Here is a 13,448-nt window from a genome sequence, read left to right on the forward strand (position 1 = left end):
AGCTCAAGATTGTTTAACTCTATAAAGTAAACATGTTGTTTAGTGAAAAATTAAGATAAGAAAAATAATAATGGTGATAATTGCATAGTAGCATAGTCCTTGACTCTTTTAGTAGTTATGGATATGTTGGTACGATTAAGGTAGTGTAGGGACCACGTCTTGTCCTTATGAAAACAACTTTTTGTACATGGCAGCACCTTTCATTTCTACAATCTTCTATGACAAATATTTGTGGTGGAGGGCTTTGCATCTTCTTGATTTGTTTACAACTACTTTTTGTAAGTGGCAGTACCTCTCATTTTTACAATCTTCTGTGACAAATATTTGTTGTGGAATGCTTTGCACCTTCTTGATTTGCTTACAACTAGGAGACGATCTCTTGATTACACGTCAATTCACCAAAAAAATTCAAAAGGCTAAAGTTTGTGTTTGAAGTTTCACGGCACCAGCTCACGTTATTTCCCTGGAATCGCACGAAGCCCAAGATATTGCACTTCAACAATATCAACGCAAAAGGTTTATTTTGTATCTCATAATGAAGTTGATGGTTTGAAACTTAATTATCTAGTACCACTAAATAAATTGTATGGTTGCTGTTAATTTTATTTGAATGAACATCAAATGTAAATATTTCAGGTTATATTATTTAATATAATATATTTTAAAATATACTTATTTTTTTCATAAAAATCTAATCATTAAATATAAATATTTTAAGTAGTATTATTTATTGTAATATATTTTAAGATATATTTTCACAGGTAATATTATTTAATGTAATATATTTTAAATTGTATTTATTTATTTTCATACGAATCTAGCTATTAAATGTAAATATTTAAAGTACTATTATTTATTATAGTCTACAAGGCTTTGGATTGACGGTGAATGGGTGCATTGTTAAGGCACTCCTTGCGATAGGTCATTGGTTCAAATTCTTGGTGGTTGCTTAAATAGTATTATATAGAAAAAAATAATAATAATAAATTATTTATTATAATATATTTTAATATATATTTATATTAATAGTATTATATAGAAAAAAAAAATAATAATAAATTATTTATTATAATATATTTTAAGATATATTTATATTTTTCACAAGAATCTAATAATATAATTTCAAGCAAAAATGCGATTTTTTGTTATTTAAAATACAATTTTGAATGCATAAATAAATTCAACATCTAAAAAATTCATGGAACACTCAAATTCCATAGATTAAACAACTTAATCTCAAGTTTTAAAAAAATTATGTCACATTTTGATTAAAATTAAAGGGAAAATGTGTATTTTGACTATAAGTTAGGCTACGCCCTTAATAATATATACATTTCAATAAAGCAATATATATCTTAAAATATATCTTAAATAATATATATATTTTTTAAAGTATATTGAATCAATAGTATATTTTGGAATATGTTTTAAATAAAATATAATGATAGATGGTTAGTAATGGGAAAGTAAATTTGGTTTATTGGATTTTAAAAAGATTTTAATTTATTTTATTTTAAATTTTTATTATATTTAAGAAAAGTATTTTATTATTTAATTTATAATAATATTTTCTTAATTTTTTAAGTCAAGTAAATTTTTAAAACAAGTAGTTGACCAATCACATTTTTTTTTAAATCATGTAAATATTAATTTATATTTTAAATTATAATTTGGAGACTCTGAAATGGATTGAAACTTATAGTTTCAATTCAATTTATAATTTCAATCCGTATCCCAAAGATATATTTTATAACTAATTCTTTTAATATACAGTGATTGTGATTAGATAATTTCACTATTTTTTTAGTAAGCAGAGACAAACTACTAGGTAGCACTTGTTAACTTGTAAATAGGCTTTGTTACAATACCATTGACTAGTATCATGGCTTATGAATACCAATTTCTCAAAAACCATAACTCATTTCAAAAGCCAAATATTTATGGCAATTTTTTTTAATTAAATCTAAAAGGAAAAAGGTATGGGGAGATGTTGTAGTGGTGTAAATGTTTGTAAACCCTTACATGTGGGCTCAATTAAAAAATTATAAAAAGTTAAACAGTAAAAGTAAAAGTATGGAAAGATATTGTAATCTCTTGTAAACATTTTGACTTGGTTAAATTACTTTTAACTGAGGAAAATAATAATAATGATAATTATTATTATTATTATTATTAATAAAACCAGCTTAGATCCATTTTAACTCTGGATCTATTAAGCATCTAGAGGTATCAAATTTTTTGAGATGCAAACCTTTTTTAAAGTGAAAAGAAATTTAATCTTTCATACTTGATAGATCCAAAACTAAAATTAATTTAAATTAATTTTAATAAAAAATATTAATTAATAACCATATATGAAAACCCTCTTAAAAAAATTTATAACAAAGTTTCATGGGAAGCACATAGGAATAAATTGGATATCTCCGCTCTTACATATAAAAAATTTTATATAATACCATTGGTTACAAGGTTGGGACTATAATCAAGTACTTTCATTGCAAACCAACCTTTGATAATTAAGGAAGAGAAATAGTAAACAAAATTAAGGGTGCATTCTAAAAATATTGGGTCATTTAAAAAAATAATGTTTGTTACCCATGTTATTTTATATATATATATATATATATATATTATTTTAAATTCTATTTTATTTTAATTAAAATTTTAATATGGAATAATTAATTTTAAAACATCATTGTTATTTAAAAAAAAAATATTTTATAAATTTATTTTCAGTGTCTTTAAATATCAAAATACAAGTTTTCATATTTTTCTTTATATAAATATATTTAAGAAATCACTTAAGTTAAGTTCAAGATTGTTTAACTTTATAAAGCAAAAATATGTTGTTCGATTAAAAATTAAGATAAGAAAAATAACAAGGGTGATAACTGCATAGTAGCATAGTCCTTGACTCTTTTAGTAGTTATTGATATGTTGGCACAATTAAGACAGTGTGGGGTCCACGTGTCCTTATGAAAACGAATTTTTGTACGTGGCAGCGCCTCTCATTTCTACAATATTCTATGACGAATATTAGTTGTGGAGTGCTTTGCACCTTCTTGATTTGTTTACAACTTGATGCAACCCTAAGGCTGCACAATCAATATACCTTATTGGGGCTTAATTTCCCCTTAATGGCCCTTTAAAGCTCCATGCCCACATATATATGCATCGGAGGCGGTTCACAGGTATTTAGCCTTAAAAATCCAAAATCACCCCGCTTTATATCCTTTCTCTACAAAATATAGGCCCTTTACTCTATCGGGAGTGGAAAGCCTTCGAAAAAATTTAAACTATGCCTTTTTCCCTTTCGGGACCAAATACTCTTCAAAAGGCCGAAACAAAGCTTTTCCGCCCCTTTTACACAACTATATGTGTTAACGCCGCAGATCTATATCTGGCCGATCAGACGGCTCAGATTAGATCGCAATATCGACAATCGGAGGTCTCAATGCCCATAACTATTGGCGCTATCCCTTGCGGAGGTCCGGTATGCCTGTTTTACAATACACTGTCGCCACTTCAAAACCCCGATGCGATATGTCACAATCGGTAATCGCAAAAGGTCGGGTCTAAGCCTTTGACACACGCCGCTCCGATGGTGCGATGCGATTACGAGTCCGAACCCGATATGACTCAAAGCTACCGTGTACAAATTTTCAAGTCCGCCACACAGTTACGCTAAGTGTTTTAGCGCGGCTTTCCAGTGTAAATAGCTTTCGGCGATATAACAAATAAATACAAAGGGGCGATGTGGCTTGGGGTTCTACGGACCCGATAATGTTAAAACTCCCGTCTATAACGATTTGAGGTCCGGATTCTTCAATTTGACTGTGGTTTCGCCAATACTTAGTGTATTTTGGGTTTCTTTCCTGCGAAGCCAGAATGATGGAATGCTCTCGCCCAACGATCCTTTAACACCAGGTCTCCATTAGAAAGCATGAAAAACCACAGGCCGGCATCAATATTGTCATAATATATATAAAAACAAGCATTTAAGGTCTCCACGGCCCGGTTATACAATTATGCCCGCAACACTGTTTCTTCATAGTAAACAAATAATAGAGCCTTCGGCCTTGCCCGGATTACACATTTAACACCTCTATCACAAAAGCAATGCAATCCTTTACATATTTCTACTCTCAAAATCAATTCTCTGTGCACAAATATAAATACAAAACTATATTTGAGTCTCTTGCCCTTCTCTGGCCTGATTAATCTAATTAATGGCCTCTTTCTTCTACACATCCCGTAGGCTTACAGAGCTCTCGGGTCTTCTCCCTCTCTATCTCTCGTCTCGCATCTTCTTTTCAGAAAAGAAAGGAACACATATATGCTAAGTTAACCATCTCCTCCACAATTGGAGGAATAAATTACACATTTAGTATTTAATCCTATCCTAATATAAACAAACTAGACTACTTGGCTTGATCTCCACGCAGGGAGGACCATTTGCCATTTTATTCCCAATTTTGTTCAGAATTAGGCAACAAATTAACCACTTACATAATTGAAATTAATACAATTTAAATAAACAAGTCTTCCTCCAAACTCGCATTAGCCACAACATGTGACCACTCCATCACATTGTTGGCTAGGCCTAGATGCTCCTGCATCAGACTCCCAAAGTTTAAATTAATCATGATCTCCTGGTCATGCCCTTCTGATCTATGTCCTCCTAGATCCCATACTTGGTTTGGTAGTCTGTCCTTGGTTACTGTTGTTGTTGTTTGTCCCTCATTACAGTTTATGACAGGCTCCCATATCTTAATTTGCAGTTTCCCATTTCCTTCACCTGTACCATTCTTTCCAGCCAATCTTCCTTTCTTCTTTTGTCCTGTATTTGTTTTATTGGAATGTTGTTGTATGAGTTTCCACAACTCATCCAATTCTTTGTCCATTTCACTTCTCATATGTTGAATACTATTCTCCTGCATCTGATTGTGTTCTTGAATAAGAACATCATAATCTTTGTGTCCATATTTTCCCATATACATTTCTGAAATGTACAAATGCCTTCTCCATTGATCCTCTGCAATGACTTCACTACTTCTTACTTCAATTCTCAGCATACCTGTAACTTCACAAATTTCTTGAAATCTCAGAATTTTTCCTGCTTGTTTAGCTACTTGGAATATTTCTTCTTCCAGTAACTTCATTTCTTCACTCTTAAGGATTATGGCATTATTTGTCTACTCCTGAAATGTCACTTCCAACCTCCTCTTCATCAATAATTTTTTGTGGTATAATAGTAATTCTGTTACTATTATTTCTTGTACTCATCTCCAGTTCAACACTCCCATACTGTAGATTCAACACCATTTCATTTTTCTGAGACATTCTGATCTCACCCTTCATTAATTCAATATGTTCTTCCGAATTAACTCCTTGGTTCAGATTGACTTCACATTGCCTTGTTTCTACATATAAATCTTCATCAGAATTAATCAATTCAATAGACACAAATACTTTACCTTGTTTCCTCATCATGCCAACTCTTCTGACAACTTCTTTCTCATATTTGTCATTCACGACAACTTCTTCATCCTTATTCAGTTCTAGTTGTACAATTTGATCACTTATTCCTTGGTTTCCTTGCCTCTTTAACTCATGCCACCAATCTGCCATTTCATTTGGAATTTCTCCCAAAAGTTCTGCACAATCTTCATTGTCTGCATCATCTATCTTTAGTCCTTCTTTACTTTGGCTTCCTTCAAGGTCAATGATCTTCAATGACTATTTAATATCTACATAATTTACTACAGCTATGTTTAACAGCTGCTCTTCCCTCTGCATCACATGATTATGTGAGTTTCCTTCCTTTAACTTCTGAAAAATCATATCTGCGTTGTTCCCTTCACTTATGACAACACTAAACAGTCGCCTTACTTCAGTGTATCCTTTGATCTCAATAATTCTTTTGCCATCCTCCTTTTGACTTATCCTTTGGATGTCATCTGACTGGACATCTTCTTTCACTTGGCTGTAATTTTTCTCCTTATTCTGCATATGACTGTGAGTAGTCATCTCTCCACTTGTTAATATAACAGTTTCCAATAACTGCTTGTCTTTCCTCAAGTCTATATGACCTGCAAACACACAACAACTTTCAGTTTTCAAAATACAATACCTTCCATTTTCTTTTGATGCTTCAAGCACCAATCCTCCATCATAGATCTTTTGGATTTCAGCAGATCCTTCTTGCTGTGACTCCATTTCTCTGAGTCTTTCCTTCTTTAACAAATCAATATGAATTTGTTCAAGTTCCCTGAACTCGTTCATCAGCTTGCCATTCCACCTTTGTTGCAATAGCTTCCACTTGACTCTTTTCTTCATTCTCCATCTGTATCTTCGGTCTTCACCTGTTTTTCTTTGTACTGCTAGACTAATCTCTTGTTCTTCATTCTGCTGCCAGTTGCTATACTTCCACAATCTAATGCCTTCCTCAAATTCATTCTCATGTAGTTGATCATCTACTTTAAATTGTTGGTTCCTTCCACCTTCATCTTGTTGGATTAATACTTTTGTCTCCTGCATGTCTCTGAGGACATAACTTCCTTGTTGCTTCTGATCTTTCATCTCACCTTCAAATAATCTCTGCTTAATTTCTCTTGTTTCAGCATCATATTTATTAATGCTGTCTTCCACACCTACAGTCACATCATTAATTGAAGAGTCTAAACATTTACTTAACTTCATAAATGTTAGAGACATTTCATCCTTATCATGCATAGTATCCATAATCTCCTCTTTATTAGGTTCTGAAAGCTTCATTTCTCCTTCAGGTTCCTTGAGCAATCTTTCCAAGAATTCTATTTCCTTGTAAAATCTCTCCAGGTGTTCATCACAACTCCCATCCTCATCTTCATCCTTTCTCTGGCAATCCTCTTGAGTTATCCTGTTTTCTACACTATCATATTTCAAAGCTCTTTCATCAATTTCATCTATGAACTCCTTCTACTGCAATAGATCAGCACCTTCTTCCTCTAAAAGGCATTCTCCATCATACTTCGCCTCAAGAGCTTCATTCTTGGTTGTGACAGTTTCACCAGACTGTCCATCATCCTCTGCATATCATGCAAACATACACAAACTATGAGAATAAAAATCACAAGGCTTCATTGCCTCATCTGTTTCCATTGTCATCATATCTTTGAATTGTTCTGAACTATGCCAATAGTCCATGAGATCTTCAGCTGATCTCTCATTATCCTCTTCACCCAACATTTCACCTTATTCTGGTCTACAAATGGAAACTTCCATTTCTGCTTCTGCTTCTCTGAGTTCCTCTGGTTCCTCTTGAGCACTCAACATCTGCTCAATCTTTCTCAATTCTTCTGCTATCTCTAAATTCACTTGTTGATTTCTCTTCTCTTGTAGCCTCTGCCACTTTACTCTCTTCCTCATGGTCCAACCATGCTTCTGGTCTTCAACACTTCTCTGCAACATCTCCATCAATATTCCAATCTGGAAATCTATCTCAGCTCTCTCTCTGTCAAACTCTTCTTGACTCATCCTCATGCCATTTGCTTTGGCATCTTTCCTTCTACTGTGGCTTCTTTCTGAACCTCTACTACGACTATCAGTAGTCATCTTCTTCTCCTCTCTTTCCATGAGCTCCTTACTCCTTTGCAACAAGCCTTTGCAACAGCAAGTCCTCCTTACTGCGATCTTACCTCACTAAGCTCTCCTCACTCAGTCTTTTGGTAAGCACGGTCCTCTATCTAGAACCTCCTCTTGAGCAACACCTTTTCTCCTTCTAGGCTTCTACAATCTCTCACTCCCTCTTGAGAACACTTCAACTGTCCTCTTTGTCCAATCTCTTGTTGGATTCTTCAGGTTTACTTCCACTTCAGAGTGCTTTCCTTGCTCTGCTTTTAAGAACACATCTGGTTCTTCTCTCACAGGTTCTCTTGCTCTATATTGCTGCAGTATTCACATTCTTTGTTGTCACTTGCACTTTGAATGGATTCCTTTGTCTCTTGCATCTGCAAGTTTTGCTACAATCTCTAAGAACTTCCCAAAATTTATTCTACAGTTTCACTGTTGTAATCTAGTACCAAACTTCATTCAACATGCTGTTGATTTCATACCTCTGTAGTCTTAAATCTTCATAAGCGAAACATCCTTCTCGCAGGAAATTTCTTCCTTTTCCTGCTCTAATACCAAAAATGATGCAACCCTAAGGCTGCACAATCAATAGACCTTATCGGGGCTTAATTTCCCCTTAATGGCCCTTTAAAGCTCCATGCCCACATATATATGCATTAGAAGCGGTTTAGAGTCATTTAGCCTTAAAAATCCCAAATCACCCTGCTTTACACCCTTTCTCTACAAAATATAGGCCCTTTACTCTATTAGGAGTGGAAAGCCTTCGAAAAAATTTAAACTATGCCTTTTTCCCTTTCGAGACCAAATACTCTTCAAAAGGTCGAAACAAAGCTTTTCCGTCCCTTTTACACAACTATATGTGTTAACGCCGCAGATCTAGATCTGGCTGATCGGACGGCTCAGATTAGATCGCAATATTGGCAATCAGAGGTCTCAATGCCCATAACTATTGGCGTTATCCCTTGCAGAGGTCCGATATGCCCGTTTTACAATACATTGTCGCCACTTCAAAACCTCGATGCGATATGTCGCAATCGGCAATCGCAAAAGGTTGGGTCTAAGACTTTAACACACGCCGCTCTGATGGTGCGATGCGATTATGAGTCCGGACCTGATATGACTCAAAGCTTCCGTGTACAAATTTTCAAGTCTGCCACACAGTTACGCTAAGTGTTTTAGCGCGGCTTTCCAGTGTAAATAGCTTTCGGCAATATAACAAATAAATTCAAAGGGGCGATGTGGCTTAGGGTTCTACGGACCCAATAACGTTAAAACTCACGTCTATAATGATTTGAGGTCTGGATTCTTCAATTTGACTGTGGTTTCGCCAATACTTAGTGTATTTTGGGTTTTTTTCCTGCAAAGCCAAAACGATGGAATGCTCTTGCCCAACGATCCTTTAACACCAGGTCTCCATTAAAAAGCATGAAAAACCATAGGCCGACATCAATATTATCCTAATATATATAAAAACAAGCATTTAAGGTCTCCATGGCTCGGTTATACAATTATGCCCGCAACACTGTTTCTTCATAGTAAACAAATAACAGAGCCTTCAGCCTTGCCCAGATTACACATTAAACACCTCTGTCACAAAAGCAATGCAATCCTTTACATAGTTCTACTCTCAAAATCAATTCTCTGTGCACAAATATAAATACAAAACTATATTTGAGGCTCTTGCCCTTCTCTGTCCTGATTAATCTAATTAATGGCTTCTTTCTTCTACACAGCCCATAGACTTACAGAGCTCTCGAGTCTTCTCCCTCTTTGTCTCTCCTTTCGCATCTTCTTTTCAGGAAAGAAAGGAACACATATATGCTAAGTTAACCATCTCCTCCACAATTGGAGGAATAAATTACACATTTAGTATTTAATCCTATCCTAATCTAAACAAACTAGACTACTTGGCTTGATCTCCACGCAGGGAGGACCATTTGCCATTTTATTCCCAATTCTGTTCAGAATTAGGCAACAAATTAACCACTTACATAATTGAAATTAATACAATTTAAATAACCAGGTCTTCCTCCAAACTTGCATTAGCCACAACATGTGACCACTCCATCACATTGCTGGCTAGGCCTAGATGCTCCTGCATCACAACTAGTAAACGATGTCTTGATTACACATCAATTCACCAAAAAAGATTCAAGAATGCTAAGGTTTGTGTCTTGTTCTTAAGAAAATAACTTTTTGTACATGGTGGCATCTCCCGTTTCTGCACTATGCTATAATGGATATTAGTTGCAGAGTGCTTTACACCTTCTTGATTTATTTACAACTAGTAAATGATGTCATCGTTACGCATTCACCAAAAAATGTCGAAAAAACTTACATTTATCGGCAAGGGAGCTTCTCTTAATCATAGGATTAAGCCTTAATTAATTTTTTAATATGCACTAATCATCACCACGGGAGGTTTATTGAGTTTATATGACATTTCGCCAAAACATTGTCACTGAATAAGGAAGTGTGCGGAGGGGGAATGTGTGCAGAGGTGCAGAAGTGGTGGAATATAGGGTCCTCCACGCATTCTGCAATCTACTACAACGAATAGTAATTGTGCAACCATCTGCACTTTCTTGATTTGCTTACAACTAGTAATCATAACATAATGCTTCAAAATAAATTTTATTAAGCACTTGAATGATGTTATGATTATGTGTCAACTTGCTAAATAAATGTCGAAAAGACTTACATTTACCAGCAGGGAAGCTTTTGTTAACCGTAGGATTAAGCCTTAATTAACTTTTTAATTTACGTTAATCTGCATTGTGGGACATTGATATGTGCGGAGGGCGAATGTGTACGGAGGTGTGGAAGTGAGGGAATAAAGGTTCTCTAACACATATCTCTCTTCTGCCCATCCTACCAATCTGCTATGGCGGATACTGCCTGTAGAGCCTTATGCACCTTCTTGATTTGTTTACCACCAATAAATGCTATTAAGCACTTGAACAATGTCCTCATTATGCATTGATTCACTAAATAAATGTTGAAAATATTATTTTCTAATATGGATGGATATGACCTGCTTGATTTTTTTACAACTAGTAATCATTACACAATGTGTTCGATTAAATGATATTAAGTGCTCAAACGATGTCCAAATTGTGTTTCAATTCACCAAATAAATGTCAAAAAGACCTACATTTACCGAGAGGGGAGATTTTGTTAACCATAGGATTAAACCTTAATTAATTTTTAAACATGTTATTGAGCACTTGAACAAAGTTTTGATTACACGTTGATTCATCGAATAAATGTCGAAAAGACTTACATTTGTCGATAGGGAAGCTTATGGTAATTGTAGGATTAAGTCTTAATTATTTTTTTAATATCATATCATCCACATCGTTGAAGGTTAATTGACTGTATGTAACATTTTTTCCAAAACGTTGTCGCAGAACAGGACAGTGTGTGTAAGATGTGTGCGGTGGTGGAATGTATGTGGAGGTGTTGAAGTGAGAGAATAAAGGTTCTCCTACACATTATCCCTCTTTCGCACATCCTTTCAATATGCTACGACAAATACTGATTGTGGATCCCTCTCCACTTTCTTGATTTGTGTACAACTAGTAAATGTTATTAAGCACTAGAACAATGTCATTATTATGCGTCAATTCGTTGAATAAGTGATGAAAAGACTTTTATAATATCGATGGATACGACCTTATTTATTTGCTTACAATTAGTAATCATTACACAATGCGTCAGAGTAAATGTTATTAAGCACTCGAACGATGTCCCAATTGCATGTCAATTTCACTGAATAAATGTTGAAAAGTCTTACATTTACCGATAATGGAGTTTTTGTTAAGAGTGGGACTAAGCCTTAATTAATTTTTTAATATTGAGTGTGGAATCCTCTACACCTTCTTTTTTTGTTTACAACCAGTAATCATTACACAATGTGTTAGACTAAATGTTATTAAGCACTTGAATGATGTCATGATTACACGTCGATTAATTACCACTTACAGTATCACATCTCGTGTATTGTCTTTATATAAATTTAAGAAGTATACTTACATTTACTGATAGTGAAGATTTTGTTAATCATAGAATTAAGCCTTAATTAATTTTTTAATAGGGTTAACCTGCACCACAGGATATTGATTAAGTTTATGTGATATTTCATGTGTGTCAAATACCATGGAAATTGATGCTTTGTAGTTTTTAATAAACCTGAGTTTGTAGTTTTAGTTTTACTGGTTTTATTGAATGTGTTTTTTCATGCATCATATTAAAAAGAGTTCATGCGTGTGCAGAATAAGTGTTGTGCAGAAGAAGCATGTGGAGGTGCGGAAGTGGGGGAATAAAGGTTCTCTCGCGCATACCCCTATCCCACACATTGTTTATGTTTAGTCAATTTAGTATGTCCTAAATTGCTACATTAATTATCAATCCGAGAGTCGTAAACTGATGAATTGTGGTGCACTATATGTGCAAGACAACCTCTTTCTTACTTTTTATTATTTTCAATTTTATTTTGTTTTTGGGGGTTTTATCTTGGTTTGTCTCCTAATGCGAATGGAAATCCTATTCCTAAGTTTTAAGAATACTTTAGAAGGCAACTATGGATATAGATTTTAAGGCAATTATGTCCTTTATGATGACTTCCAGAACTTAACACTTCAGAGGATCTCAAAACATACTAGTGATGAAATTAGTACTTGAACAAGAATGTAAATGTGCAGCTATTCAAATCAAGCAAATGATGAACTACTGATCATGAAATCACTATCTCTTCTGCTCATCTAAATACAGAAATAAAAGTTAAGCTATTTCATTGAAACAAATCAAAAACTGCAAACTAATAAGAGTAAAACCAATTCACTTCACTTATAGTCCGATAGCTCGCCAAGTAGCTTTTCGGGGTTAAGCCATGGCTCTAGAGATAATGTCAATAACATGAGGAATTGATATCTAAATTACCTACTTGCAAATGAAAATAAAATCAAGTCACTTCACTTATAGTCCGATAGCTCGCCAAGTAGCTTTTCGGGGTTAAGCCATGGCTCTGGAGATAACGTCAATAACATGAAGAACCTGATATCTAATTGCAGAAATGAAAGTAAAATCAAATCACCTCACTCATAATCCGATAGCTCACCAAGTAGCTTTTCGAGGTTAAGCCATGGCTCTGGAGATAACGTTAAATGACATGAAGAATTTGATATCTAAACTAACTATCAACAGCAAATGAATACGACTGAAATCAAAGCATAACTGAAATTGAAAGCTAAGAAAAGCAAAGTCAGCAGAGAGGCCAATTTCATGTCACTATTTATTGCAAAAATTGTATGAAAATGCTCGAGCCTAGCCTATCCTGAAACACACTGATCAGTGTTAGCAAAAATATACAATGCTTGGAAAATCATGTACAGGAATGAAACATTAACACCATAACTAAAATATGAAATATACACAGGTGAACAAACTATGAAATATCTATAATGGAAATAAGACAATAACATATAAAAACTTTATAGAAATAAAGAAACGAAACCTTAGCCAGCAGGGGCCCTCTGCATGGCCTTGGTTAACACGCTGTCAGTCTGAAATTATGCTCACACAGTCATATAAAATAGAGTCTTGTTATATTGCAAAACAGAGGAAGGATCCTCTCGTTACAACAGCAGGACCAATGTCACGGCACAGTACATGAACTAACAGCAAGACTACATAAAAAAAACTAGCTACATGCGTTTGCAAATGCGTTATTTATAAAGGAAATTACATAATTGTTTTTCCTATGGAACACCTTCAGCAAAAGACACGTAAAAAGACAACACCCGTAAGCTTAGCGTGTTGGTTGCCATGATCAT

Source organism: Pinus tabuliformis, chromosome 7 (assembly GCF_031772625.1).
Source record: "Pinus tabuliformis cultivar Carrire ecotype Pingquan chromosome 7, CPIR1, whole genome shotgun sequence".
NCBI lineage: Eukaryota > Viridiplantae > Streptophyta > Pinopsida > Pinales > Pinaceae > Pinus > Pinus tabuliformis.